This window comes from Danio rerio, chromosome 15 (genome assembly GCF_049306965.1).
Source record: "Danio rerio strain Tuebingen ecotype United States chromosome 15, GRCz12tu, whole genome shotgun sequence".
In the NCBI taxonomy this organism is placed as follows: domain Eukaryota; kingdom Metazoa; phylum Chordata; class Actinopteri; order Cypriniformes; family Danionidae; genus Danio; species Danio rerio.
Genome location: NC_133190.1, coordinates 30,562,171 through 30,577,500, shown reverse-complemented (window position 1 = coordinate 30,577,500; position 15,330 = coordinate 30,562,171). Strand labels below are relative to the sequence as shown.

Below are 15,330 nucleotides of genomic sequence, written 5' to 3'. Positions count from 1 at the left end.
GTGAATATTAATAAGTGCTCTTTCTATCTCTCTCCCTCACACACACACACAACCAGCATGATGTTCTCTGAAATAAACATGTACAATACTAATATTTAATTTGTCAATAAAATATTTTAACAAACAGAGTAGATTTGACATAAGATGCCTTGTTAAATCTTTAAAATTTAGTTGTAGAGGTTTATTTTACCTATAAACCTATTTGAGCTATCCAATCATGATTTTTGCTCCAGAGTTTTGTTTCAGATAATATAGACTAGATTATTTTTAAACTTGACAAAGTGAACTACACAAATGTATAGTGTTGCATTTTGAAGACACCAGAATTTAATATCAACCACTTCATAAACAGATGATGCTTAATAATGTGTTTTGCTGTTCTTTCACAAACAATTAAACATACCTTCTGCCTCTTCAAGGTGGAGAGAAGTAAATTCGTATTCTGCATATCCCGCATTTTGCATCCTCATGCGCATTAAAACCAATGTCTGGTAAAAAAAGTTGCATAATAACACATAGAAAACAATCTGGTGCTGTTGTATTTTTCTGCATCTACAATTTACAAAATAAAAGTCCCACAGAAATAGTGAGTTAATGGATTCTGGGGTGTGCATATTAATGATCCCTCAACATATCAGTAGCTGCTAAACTTTTGATGAGGAGACTGCTTGTCAGGTTCGTATGATGTAAAACGTGGCCTAAAGTAGCTAGATGCAACTAAGCTATACACGCATACTTGGGGCATGCCCTGTGAGCAACGCAACTATCTGCATTGTGTTCTGATAGAAAAGTTTTTCACCAGGGTTTTACATTTGTGTAATTTACATGAGAATGAGGAAACATTGGCGTTTGGGGCTCACGGTTTGGCCATTTCCATTTACAGAACTCTTATTAACTCCTGAAATTTTGCATTCTTTATAATAACAGTTCTTTAATTGGCACTTGTTTCAATGAAGAATCGTCAACATGCTTTCAGCCTTTCTGTTGCACAAGTGGTTCTCATTAAACTGTTTTAAAGGCTAAACATTGATTCACAAAATGATTTTTCTTCTGCATTGCTGCAAAAGTCTTTATTTTTAACGAATCAATTTTAAACTCACAGATCAAGTTTTTCAGCGTGGTTTTGATCCAAAGAGTCTCATTGGATTTCTCTACATTTTTGTAAATATAAATGAACAAATTTACTTATGTGATTAGTAGTACAAAAGTGACATGTGTAGTGAGAGACAGTGTTTTACTAAAACTTACCTAAAATGATAAATCCATTATAGCTGCCAAAGAAATATTTACCATTTCAATTAAGTTTATCTTGAGGTATAATAGAATAAAATAAAAATAAACTTAAACTATATAGACATGTTAAACCAAACAGTGCAAATGAAAAAGAAAGAGTAATCTTTAACTATAATTAAATGAAAAAGTTTATTCTGTATATACACACTCCATGTGATGAGTTCTGTACCTGTCTGCTGAAAACTTTCTCAGTGATCTGCAGCTTTAATTGAGCCCGTTGCTCTTTGGCTGTGCCTGGAGACAGGAGTGCATTAAAAAATAGACAAGCGAGTTATTGCCGACTTCGTAAAAGCTTCATAAACATACATTCATTTACACCATTTAGGTAAATGAGCCCATTTCCTTGTTTTAGCAATTTGCTGTAATCTAATGAAGAAATGTAGCTTGCTGTGCACAGCTCTGAAAGCATGCTGCTGGGTAAGCCAGCTTTATAAACGCTATCAATTAGGCTGATGCTACAATGCTCCACAATTGTTTTACTAATTGCCAATTAGCTACCTTGGAATAAAGCAGCATTTTTTTTGCTTCATTTTAGAGATTTACTGAGCAATCACTCATTTTCAAACGAGTACAGGATATTTGCAAAAAAAAAAACATTAACGTTGTCCCTGAGGAGGAATGTGATATCTTGCGGTGTTTCAATGCAGAGGGAAGAAAGTGTGCGCAGCATCAATCCATCTCCGTTTTCATGTGTTTCTGTTTGTATGGAGGAGGAGAACGGACAGAATCACTGTTAATCACAATTTACTCAGTTGAAACACACATGACATGTGCAGTATTTACTCTCATTTTTAATCTGTCGTACTCCTGAGAATACATAATGTATTACCAAACAGCAGGCTGTTTAATAATTAGTCAGGGCGTCTTTGTTTAAACAAAGAGCAGGAAATACTCTAGATCAGGGGTGTCAAACTCATTTTAGCTTGAGTGCTGGATCTGAGAAAATCTTTCCTTCTGTGGGCTAAATTACTTTTCGTAAAAGCGTAGTTTGTTCAGAAATACACTAATATTAATCATACTACATGCTATATAATTTGCTGATTTTTTTTTTTTTTTTTTTTAAGTCTGTGTGAAATCAAACTTTGCAGTATTTATTTTGCTAGAGCACATTGTGAACAATTAATCCATGCAAGTTAAAAAGTTTGTTTTGGTAATCTTCAATCAAAATCAAACCATTTGCTTCCTGGTCTAGAGTGGTGCTCGTTTGTTGATGTCAGTTTGGTGGGTTCAGACGCAATATTCTTAGCCATGCCCCTCTTACTGTTAGTTTGCTGCAAGGAAATGATGTGCATGAAAAAAGCCCCTCCCCCCTACTCAATATTCAGTTTCAGTTGAAAGTACATCAACATACTGAAATACAATTCTCAGTAATGTCGGGTTCATGCAGACTTTAATATGATGGTAGCACATTTTTTGGGCTGTTGCACTGGAGTAACTTTTACACTTTTCTGAGAACAGTTTGCAGAAGTACCCACCAAGCTGGTGAAACCATCTATTATTACCAAATCCACAATCCGCAATGAAATTAATCATTTTTGAATACAGCATTTTCCATCCTCCAGTTATTGAGTTTGTTGAATTCTGCTCCTGCTGCATTATGCACATACGATACAATATATATTAAAAAATGTATACAATTACATTACATTTTTTTTACAGGGTGTCCACGGGGTTTTAAAAAGTCTTAATGTCTTAAATCTCAAAAACTAAATTTTAGTCCTTAAGAAGTCTACTAAAATCTACTAAAACATTGTGTTGTAGTCTTAAAACTTTTTAAAGAGGTCTTAATTTTTCTTTTTTGATGTATACCAAATCTGGCCAACACCCATACAGTCACCAGCAATCTATCAAACTTGAGTGTGTGTGTGTATATAATTTTTTTATTCTATTTAAAATAATGGTTATTATTAAATAATTATAAATATAAATAATTATTTCCCTTAAAGTTTTGTTTAAAAGTTCTCCATTTATTTACTGCTGAGGATACTGATCTGACCTATATTTTTATTATTATTATTATTATTTTATTAAATAGATTATATTATAATAATGTTTGATAGGGCAAGTGAAAATCTTTTCAAACTGGGATATTCTGGGATATTGAAAAAATCCTCAGTCTTTCGCCCTGTGTAGGTCTAATTAACCCTGTATAAATTTCATTCATAATAGTCTTAAAAATGTCTTAAAAATCTTAAATTTAACTTGGTGAAACCTGTTTTAATGATACTGATATTTTTTTAAGAAAAATCACACCAAAGACACATTGATCAGTAATAACAAAAATAGGTATGAAGAAGCACCCCCCCAACCCAATTCTTCCAGATCCATCTTCAGATTTCAGCATATTTTTAGGCTAACTACAGTGATGTTCAGAAACTCCCAGAAAGAAGTTTCAGAAAGGGATTGGCATTTGATTTACTTCATGTTATTTCCTAATCTTTGTGGCTACATGAAAAGTGTGTAAAGAACATTTTGTACAGAAATGTTAAGTATTCCTATTAGCTACATTGTCCAGTCCTACTCCCAGTGCACTCAGTATATATCTTGGAATTTTAATCAAGTTTCAGACTGGTGTTCAGGAAAAGTATTGTAAAGATTTATAGCATTAGGTCAATTTCCCCTTTAACTGTCTCTCCTGTAAACGGCATATTTCAAAATGTCTGGGACAAACATAAAACAAAAGAAGTCAGGTGCAGTTTTATGGAATAGCCATATTAATAAAGGCTTTTAAAATAATTTTTAAACTTTTTTTTCATGTGGTTTGTACTTTTTTTTGTACTAATTTTGCTGTTTATAAAACAAAAGTATTTATAAAGGATGCAGAAACCCAGGTTTTGTTTAATAATAATTTTAATGTCGATTTTTAAAAAGATCTCAATACCAAAAAAACTTGAGGGTCTCAATATATTTATGCAGCAGAATTTGATGTGCCTAAGAAAAAGCTTGTTGTTTTTGGAGGTGCATGAAGAGGTGAGACTCTGAGGTTTTTTGTTGCGATGCGTCTAATAAAGAGCAGTTACATTTTTCTCTTTAAATGCCCAGTCAAGTGTGGATCGGCCGGTGACTCAAAGACAATGAAAGAATTCCAATTATGTGCAAACAGCTTCATCTGGAGAGCTCTGAGAAAACGTTAACGTAGCTGCGATAGTAAACAAGAAGCTCTTATTGACAGTTCAAGGCTTCTTCTTTGTCTGAAATCCACTGAAAATTGATAGAGAAATTCAGAGGAAGCGTGATTATTGATTGGATACTAATTGCACTCCAAAAAAAAATAAATAAACAGGCTTCTTTTGCTGGCGCGACCAGATCAAACGTCCCCATCAGATGTGCTATTAGCGCCCCATTCACTGTGTGAAAGAGTAAGCAATGACTTTTTTCTTATAGAGGATTTTAAGGACGGTTTTGCCAAAAGATAAATAATGCAATTGTTTACTCTCCATCATGTTGGTCTAAACCTGTAAGACTTTTTTTGTGGAAGAAAAATTGAAAATATTTGTGAAAAAATGGATAAGTACGTAAAAAAGTCAATGTGGCCCAATGTAAATTATTATTATTTTTTTGACTTTACAAAACCATTCTTCAAAATGTCTCCTTATGATCCATAAGAGAAAAAAAGATATACGGATTTGATTTGATTCTTGCAAAAGTGTTTTAAATAAAACACTGTTCTAAACTTTTCTTTTAAAGAAGTTATTACTTTGGTTCACCTAGGGGACAATTTAATAATCAAAAAATGAAAAAATTTTTTTAGTGTTTCATAAAACAAATAAGTAAAAAAAAAAATATATATATATAATTATTATTTTTTGTTGTTTTCAAGTTTTTATTCTTGAAAGAAAAAAGTATCATGTTTTTTTCCCCAAAATATTATTACAAATTTTTGAGCGTCAAATCAGCATACTAGAAAAGATTGTGTCATAACATGTATTTAAATATAGCATTTTTAAAATTTATTGATTAAATTAAGGCATGTTTAATGAAAGAGCTATGTGTTCTTATGACTTGCTTTATGACTTGGTGTGTTATCAGGCCGGAAGTAGTCATCAAAAGAACAGTACACTGTGGTCATAAAGGGATGGACATGGCCAGCAACAATACTCAGGTAGTGGCATTGACACAATGCTCAACTGGTACTAATAGACCCAAAGGGTGCCAAGAAAATATCCCCCACACTATTACACCATCACTACCAGCCTGAACCGTTGATACAAGGCAGGATGGATCTATGCTTTCATGTTGTTGACACCAAATTCTGACCCTACCATCTGAATGTTGCAGCAGAAATCGAGACTCATCAGACCAGGCAACGACTTTCCAATCTTCTATCTTCCAATTTTGCTGAGCTTGTAAAAAATTGTAGCCTCAGTTTCCTGTTGTTAGCTGACAGGAATGGCACCCGATGTGGTCTTCTGCTGCTGTAGCCCATCCGCCTCAAGGTTGGATATGTTGTGCGTTCAGAGATGCTCTTCTGCATACCTCGGTTGTAACGAGTGGTTATTTGAGTTACTGTTGCTTTTCTATGAGCTTGAACCAGTTTGGCCATTCTCCTCTGAGCTCTGGCATCAACAAGGCATTTGCGCCCACAGAACTGCTGCTCACTGGATGTTTTCTTTTTTGACCGTTCTCTGTAAACCCTGGAGGTGGTTGTGCATGACGATCCCAGTAGGTCAGCAGTTTCTGAAACACTCCTACCAGCCTGTCTGGCACCAACAACTGTCACATTTAAAGTCACTTAAATCATCTTTCTTCCCCATTCTGATGCATTGTTTGAACTGCAACAGATCGTCTTGACCATGTCCACATGCCTAAATGCATTGAGTTGCTGCCATGTGATTGGCCGATTAGAAATTTGCGTTAACGAGCAGTTAGACAGGTGTACCTATAAAAGTGGCCGGTGAATGTATATTTAAAAAAGTAAAGTCATATTAATGTTTATTGCTTTAAAAAACACAACAATTTAGTTTCAAGTTTATATTTTATTTTATTTTATTTTATAATAATATACAATAATATTTCAATTAACTCTAACCCACACCCAATTTGTCAACTTGTTTTTGCCAATTTGTTTTTTGCTTTTGAAGTCCCTCTTTATTCTCAATCTGAAGCAAAATATGATTACTTTTTTAAATATATATTCTCTGTTTCATTGCTTAGCACACTAGAAGACTTAAATGGCCAAATATTATGACGGCTGGATGGCGAGGGGACTGGTGTTTTGACAGTGGTGCCTTTGAGCCGTTTCCTCAGGAGGACTAAATCTGTTAATTAATGAGCATGTGAACTAACTCCTCTTGGCTCTGGCGATGGGGGGTGAATGCCAGCGCAACAAACACAAACAGATGTGCCAGGCAATGGGACGGAAAGCAGAATTCACATCTATTTTTACATTTGCTGCTCTAGGGCAACACACTGCAGGTGAATAAGATAGAAAATGGATAAACTTATGGCCATACTTTCAGAATTTATTAGAATTTTTTTATTCCAAGTTTTATAAAATGTTGTTTAAATATGCGCTGGTTTGCAAACATTTTGGACACATTGGATAAAGTCAGTTTCAAAAATCTTGTTTATTAATCATTCGTTCATTTGTTTTTCTGCTTAGTCCCCGTGAACATGGGGAGAATATGCAAACTCACCCAGAAATTCCAACTGACCCATTTGAGGCTGGAACCAGTGACCTTCTTGCTGTGAGGTGACAGTGCTACCCACTGTGCCACTGCGCTGCCCCTTGTTTATTATATTATATTTTATTATATTTTATTATATTATATTATATTATATTATATTATTCATTCATTTATTTTCTTTTTGGCTTAGTCCCTTTATTAATCTGGGGTCGCCACCTGTGGAATGAACTGCCAACTTATCCATCATATGTTTTACGTAGTGGATACCCTTCCAGCTGCAACCCATCACTGTTAAACATCTACACACACTCATTCACACACATAAACTACAGACAATTTAGCTTACCCAATTTACCTATAGCGCATGTCTTTGGACTTGTGTTGAAAAACAAAGCACCTGGAGAAAACCCACGTAAACACGGGGTGAACATGCAATCTCCTCAGAAATGCCAACTGACCCAGCCGGAGCTTAAACCAGTGACTTTGCTGTGAGGCGATTGTGTTACCCACTGCGCCACAGTGACGCCCCCAAAAACAAATTTGTTTTAATTTTAACCTATTTTTACATGTCAGTCTAACGTAATGTTACAGCAAACAGTATTTTTATACTTTAGTGGCTAATTCATATTAGTTTTTATGATCTCATTCATACATCTAAGTGCAATTTGCTCATCCCGCAAAGAGGGATAGGTTTAGGGGTGGGGTTTAGAGGCATGAATCCCTTTAAAAATAGTACAAAGCCTTGATAATTCATAAATATTTTTCACTTTTCTGACAATACTTAAGATAGTTGTTTTATTGTAAGATCAGGTTGGTTTATCAAATGTTGTTTTTACAACATATTTTTGAATCATACATAATAGTCAGTTTGATTGATTTAAGTTGAGATGACTTGAAAAGTTCATTTGATCCAGCTAAAAAATATAACAGCAATATTTATTTATACATTTTTTGTACATTGCAGGTGCATCAAATCTTATTTTCAATTTTTTATTTATTTTTGAACCTGTGCTGTCTTGCCCTAATGTCATATAATTGCCACAGCTGCTGTGGTCTCAGTCTGTGGGTCAGTGTGTTTTGGCAGGCCCGCACGGCCATGAGGGCTTTTTATTTATGGGTCGGAATGTGAAGCGAAAGGACTGCATCTGATCGCTAGCAATTTATCTAATAAGGTGGAAAATCCTTAACCACATGTGGCCATGGTTTGGGCCGTGTGGCGCAGAGGGGGCGGCAGAGCTGTGCCTCATGGGGAGTTTTGTGATCCCCATTCGGAAGCATGAGTGCGGCTCAGGTAGGGTTTTAATTATGGTTCCCTGCTTCCCTAGACTCTTCAGATGCACAGGCCTCACAGCTGGGACTCTGACGCTCGCCAAAACCCCTGCCTGATGCTATTGAAGCAGAGATGTGCTCTTGTGCAGATATACTGAAACCTGCATCTTTTACTGCGGTATCTCCGGCTTGGTGGTGATCAGCTGGGCTTTGCTGATTGAAATTGTGGGCTCTTATTGATCTGATGTAGATGCATTGTTTGTGGAAGCATTTTCTTTTAAGAGGGTTAAGTGATCATGCATGAAGTTGCAAAGTAAACATGAGTCTAATTCAGAATTTAGACAACTATGAACTCATAAAAAGTACTTGGAAAGAATCTGAAATTCTGCCATTTGATGTAATTTTCTTGATAGTATCCATTATCATACATGTGCCATTAAAACAAATGTATAAAATATTAATAATCTATTTGTACTACATTTTCATTCAGTTATGTTTTTATTTAATGTTTTGCATTTATAGAAGATTTCATGGTGCTGAATGTAGTTAAAATGACTTTGAGATGTTTATTACTACTTTAGCATAGATCTAAAAGTGAAATTTTCAGCTTAAACTCTTGTAAATCCGAAAGCTTAAAAACGGTTTTGAAAATAATTTATTTCCAAAATATATTTTCCTCTAAAACTGAGAGGATGATTGAAGATATGTGTTTTTACTGTTCATCCGAAAAGTATTCATAGTGCCTCACTTTCTCAAAATTTTTTTTTTGTTACAGCCTTATTCCAAAATGGATTAAATTAATTTACTTCTTCAAAATTCTACACACAATAACCCATTATGCAATGTGAACAGATCTTTTGAAATTGTTGCAAATTTCATTCATTTATTTACTTTCTTTTAGGCTTAGTCTCTTTATTAATATTAATCTCCCAACTTATCCAGCATATGTTTTACACAGTGGATACCCTTCCAGCTGCAACCCATCTCTGGGAAACATCCATACATGAACTGTTAGTTTCCTCTGGAGCACAGCATTATTTAGACATCAGCTCAACAATGGCGGACAGTGATCAACAAGTGCGAGGAGACAGAGGCCTCTGCCCTCTTGCCAAGCCTCTGTGCAGCAGGCAGCAGACGGGACAGAGTCATCAATATCGGCCGCTGGCCATCGATTGGCTGTATTGATCAGGATGGGCAGTGGGGCCAGGGGAAGGAAGGGCCTGCTGGATCTCATCGAAGCAATTGTTTAGGGTCACTGACAAATTCAATTGCCTATCAGGGAGCGATCATGGAAACAAACGGCTGCTGTCGATGCAGGCCTGGACCCCGTGGTATCTGTCACTCAGCATTACTCCCGCTTTAACAGAGCACACATACACATGTCTGTTGGGTTACTGGGGCACTGGAGGGCAAACTCTGCCCCTGACTGACCACCAGAGCTGAACCATTTCTAGATAAACTGACATCAACTGTTTTTTTTTTCTGTCTTACAATCCGGAATAGACAATTTATTAGAGGTTCTGACAATTATATTTGCTACATTCATATATACCGGTCAAAAGTTTGGGGTCAATTAAAAAAATTTTTTAAAGAGAGTTTTTCTGTTTTTTTGCTGAATTGTTCTGTCTGGCAGCTTTTATTAATGTTGAAAAGAAATTGTTAAATATTTATTACAATTGTGAAGAACTGCTTTATTGTATGTAGTTTCAAATGAATTATTACTCCAGTCATTATTGTTTTTATTACTATTACCATTAATAATAATAACATTAATAATAATGATGATGATAATAATTTATATTAGGGTGATTTCTGAAGGATCAGGTTAGTCTGAAGATTGGAGCAATAATGCTGAAAAATCTTTAAAATCACTGAAATAAATGATTAAACTAAATTATAAAGTACACAATGTTATTGAACAGTTATTTTATAGTGCAATAACATTTCAAAATTATACTGTATTTTTGATTAATTAATGGCAGGATAAGCTTATTTTAAAACATTTAAATATCCTACTGACCCCAAACATTTGATTGGTAATATGTGTGTGTGTTTATATATATATATATGTATATATATATATATATATATATATATATATATATATATATATATATATATATATATATATATATAACACATTTATACAACAGTTCTGTTTGGTTCCTCATACAAAAGGTTTTTTGAGACTCTCCATGTTTGATATTGTTTTTATATACACAATTATGCCGTCAAACTGTTGTATAAATGCAATATCACACTGGTAGCAGTGCGATATTGCCAACGCACGCCTCCCACCAGTGCCGATATAGAGCCATATCGCACTGCTATGAGTGTGATATTGCTAATATATAAATATATATATATGTATAATTTTGAAAAAGTTATTGAAATACTCAAATTGACGTCTGGATTCGTTAATAGATGAATCAGCGTTTTTGAAGAATCTCACGAATCCTTTTAAATGTTTATTTTTTAATGAATGAATAAATGAATGTATGGCCAATTAATTACTTATAAATTATGTTTAAAAAATGAATCAGCTTTTTTGAAGAATCTGTTAAAATTCTTATATTCAGTTACAAATACAGTAATAAATACTTCCTTGTTGCTTATATCCAAGGTCACACGGAATCCAAATTCCGCTGATTTTAGCCCATTGAGTCTATTTGTTTATTTGTGTAATTGTGTGTGAATTTATATTTATCCAGTTTTTAAATTAATTTTACTAATATTATTGTGATGTAATACTAGTAATAATAAAATGTCCACATGATTTATCTACAATACAGTTTGTAAAGTAATATTTTCTGTCGTTTAGTGTATATATATATATTTTACATGAGAGACTTGCTTCAACAAATTAGTGAATCTAATTTGATTTGCATTGTAAACACCAAATGAAAGTTAAAAATGTATAATATATTTATTGTATATATTAGGTTTTTAGTTATGATACTCCTAAAACCATTCCACATAAATCTGCTATTTTTTATTTTTTATTTTTTTTACAAATTTCTCTGCAGAAATAGCTAAAAATGTTTGCAAATTCGGTCTGGTCCTACTTATAATCAAACTTCTCTTTAAGGCAAGGGATTTCACTCGGCAGCCGTCTTTGAAATGCCTCTCGGGCAGTATGCTCAGTCATTCTGTCTGAATGGGGAAACATAAAATTCTCCAAAACTGTTTTTCCTAGTTTAAGATGACATTACATATTTGGAACAGCAATAAGGTTGCCTGGGCTAATGCGCACTCAAAAAATACAAGATCACAACACCAACCTCATTTATGGCCTTCTACCCATAATCATCCTCTGGATAATGCTTTGTCAGATCACGCTGGTCTTCTGAAGTAATCCACAACTTTGTCTTGATGGGAATCTCCTCCGGAAATGACAGTGACTCTTTGTTTACAAGTTTGTGGGCATTTGAGTAGTTGCTGTCATGTGATGTGCGTTTGACAGGATGGATTGTACCTTGCATTTGTTTCATGCAGATTTCTAAACTACAAATTTTAAGCTTCCCGTGGATACACTGTATTTCTTATGTCTGTGAAGCAAGTATTTGCTATGCTTTGTGACCACAAAAAACTGTCGTAAAAGCACACACCTGGTCCAAGCTTCTCCCTGGAGAAGCATCAGTTTATAGCAATCGATGATTGGCTCCTGTTATAGTAGGCGGGGCTTCATATGCCAAATTGATCGCTACACTTTTTCCCGTTCAGAACTACACTAGTGACATGTGTTGTGTATTTTATAGTCTTTGTTTTAACTTAGTAATTGCTACTAGCTTCATTTGAAGCGACAAATTGCTTTCAACAAAGATATAAACCTAAGCATTTATATCTGAACCATAACCTGTAATTGCAGAATGTCTGTGGCTATTTTTGTTTGCTTATTACAAAAATAATAATACTAAAGACAAGCTGTTGTATAACCATACCTGATGGCTCTCTCTCTCTCTGGGTCAGACATGAATGCGCTGCTGAGATTGTTGAAGGTATTATAAATAAATGCATATTGCGATCATTTAAGATTTAGGATTGCATGGGTTGCATTGAATTGAGATCGGGATCTTTTAACAATTTATCATTCACCTCTTTTTGTGTCTTTTTTTGGGCCGACAGACTCTCAGATTCTCTGCACTTTAGTGCTCGTGGTCTAAATGAAAGCTGTATTGCACATCTTAAAACCACAAACCTGGCCTTTTGTGACATTTGCTGAGTGTGTTCAAGTCGCCTACTGCTATTGACAGATAATGTCATTCATAGATTTCCCACAGTGACAAGCATTATAGCTTTGTAAGGGTACTTGGATGTTGATTTTAAGCTTTCTTGTCAGTTTGTTGTCTTTGATCTATTCCCTTATATGCTGGAACATTTGTGTGTGTGTATGTTTTGTTGTATTGTAGCAGTGGACTTAGATATAAAAGTCATATTGTAGTCAAACATTTTATTTTATCCATGTAAATATTTGTTTATTAATTTATTTAGTTAAAATTGTAATTGTTTTACAATGTAAAGAACAATTTAAAGTTACAGTTCACACACAAAAACTCAAATCTTCAAAAAACTTTTTTCACTCTTTACTTGTTTCAAAACTGTATGAGTTGCTTTATTCTGTTGAACACAAAAGATTTTTCTTAAAATGTTTGAAACCGGTAACCATTGACTTTCTTAGTATTTGTTTATCCTACTAGGGACATTAATGGTTAACGGTTTACAACATACTTTAAAATACATTGTTTTGTGTTCAAAAGAATTAAAAACCAATCACACAGCGACAACTCGAGTGTAGATAAAATCTTTTTTTTTTTTTTTTTAACTTAAATTGTATTGTTATCAATAATATTACTCGCTGTACATATTTGGTACACTTCACTTTTTGCTTTTTTTACTTAAAAAACAAAACAAAACACTCAAATCCAGAAAGTGTAGAGGAAAAAAGTAATTAATTTATAATAAACAATTTTTTGGTTTATTTAAATTGGTTTATTTGGGTGAACTAAGCTTTTAATAAAAATAATAGTACCATAACAAAGATTTTTTTTTAAAATTGTAGTACGTGATACAGTCAGCTAGAATAGGAGTAGGAATTGTAGCAGCATTAGTAGTAGTCATAAAATTAATAATAATAATTTATAATTTACAATAACATACAAATGCCAAAACACTAAAATTATACATTAGGAAAATATATGTTATTATTATTAACAGTTATATACAGTTATTATCTGGCTAATTTTAGTTGAATTAAGTAAAATCTAATTTGAAACAATAGCATTTGATTGGTCAGAGGACTAGTATAGAAACTGTAGTGCACAGTGCTGTTATAAAATGGCAGATTTGTTTTGGCAGGAATGAGAAACTTTGTTTTAAATGCGAATATCTTATAAATGCACACTTTTATCACTGTATTGGAAAACACAAGCTTATAGATAACCTAAGATAACCTTTAAAAATACATTTTTATTGCATAAATTTCCACATTAACCCACTGTACAGATGTACTGTACACAGAACTTATTTACATTTGAGATACAAACCCAATTAAACATGAGAATCCAGAAAGTGTTTAATTAAGACTTTCATATTATATTATATTATATTATATTATATTATATTATATTATATTATATTATATTATATTATATTATATTATTCATTCATTTTCTTGTCGGCTTAGTCCCTTTATTAATCCGTGGTCGCCACAGCGGAATGAACCGCCAACTTATCTAGCAAGTTTTTACGCAGCGGATGCCCTTCCAGCCGCAACCCATCTCTGGGAATTATATTATATTATATTATATTATATTATATTATATTATATTATATTATATTATATTATATTATATTATATTATATTATATTATATTATTAATATACTGAATATACCCAATAAATTTGAGGTCATTAATAATTAATTGACTGACTAATTGTCTAATAAAACATAGTTTTTGATAGTCTTTTTTATTATTATTTATATTATTACATACTGTGATGTATTGTCCATTATTATATTATTATTAACATTTTATATTATTATTAATATTATTTTCTTACTTAAAACAATTTATTTAGAAAAAAACAGAAGAGGGAGAATAGAAATTATCAAAGAACAAAGCGGTTGTCATATGGGTTACAAAATCAAGTCACAATACATTTGAAGCATATTATCACATATTATTTACCATGACATGCTTTGTCCATTTTTGCCAATACTTGCTGCACTTTTTTGAAACAAGTCTTGCGTTAAACATCAGTCTCTCCATACAGTGTATTTCCTTTACAATTCCTGTCCATTGAGGTCCTGTTGAAGGATCAACATAAAACCATTGTTAAAGCTTTTCTGCTACTTACAAACAGTATTTGAATTAAGTTTTTCCAATAGTTTTCCCCAAGGTATAATTTAATAAACGAGTAGTCCAATTGTTCTCAAGTTATGTTTTCTATTTCAGCCGCTACTTCATATCAGAAGGGCAAGCTAAAAAACATGAAAATGGTTAGCCACATTGGTTCCACATTGTCTCTAACAAGAGCCCAAACTTGCAATACCTGTTCGCAATACAGACAGTTTAGAAGTTATAAGCACTCTCTCCAAGCTCTCGAGAGGTTTTTGCATGTGTGACGCATATCTGTCCAGTCTTTTTGTTATTCTAACTCTTTATTCTATTTATACCTTTTTAAATTTGAGTTACAAACAGAATCAAACATAAAATGAAGAAAGTGTTTAATTTTTATTGCATGTCCTTATTTACTTACCATATATACTGTACACAGAACGTTTATTACATTTAAAATACAAACACAATTATACATGAGAATCAAGAAAATGCAGGGAAAAAGGTAAATAAATAAGCAAAAAAAAAAACCCAAAAAATTAGGAGAATTTGGTATTAAACTACTATAATAATAAAATTTACTTTTGTGTGCAATCAAAGTAAAATCTGAATATACAGATTGGTTGCTTTTTCACGAATCCAGTCGTTTGTTTATTTGCCCAAACTAGCCTAATCTGCGCTTCAATTTTTGCTCAAACACCCCCAAAAAACTTTCAATCTGATTTTAGGGTGACTTTGACATGCACGTCTGCATATATTGCAACATAAAATCTGGTTTTACTGTATTGAGCAGTGAAACCGCT

At 33.2% G+C, this 15,330-nt stretch overlaps 1 protein-coding gene across 19 annotated transcripts in view; it reads left to right on the top strand.

Moving 5' to 3' along the window:
* dhrs13a.3 (dehydrogenase/reductase (SDR family) member 13a, duplicate 3) overlaps positions 1-15,330 on the top strand; it is a 133,078-nt gene that overhangs the window by 14,012 nt on the left and 103,736 nt on the right. The window contains exon 6 of one of the 19 annotated variants that reach the window (XM_073923003.1): positions 8,246-8,646. The exons of 17 other annotated variants lie outside the window; for them this stretch is intronic. The gene's annotated coding sequence lies outside the window, so the exon portion shown is untranslated. Of the gene's footprint in view, positions 130-8,245; positions 8,647-15,330 lie in introns of those variants that run through there. One more of the 19 variants, XM_073923006.1, reaches the window with a different exon arrangement.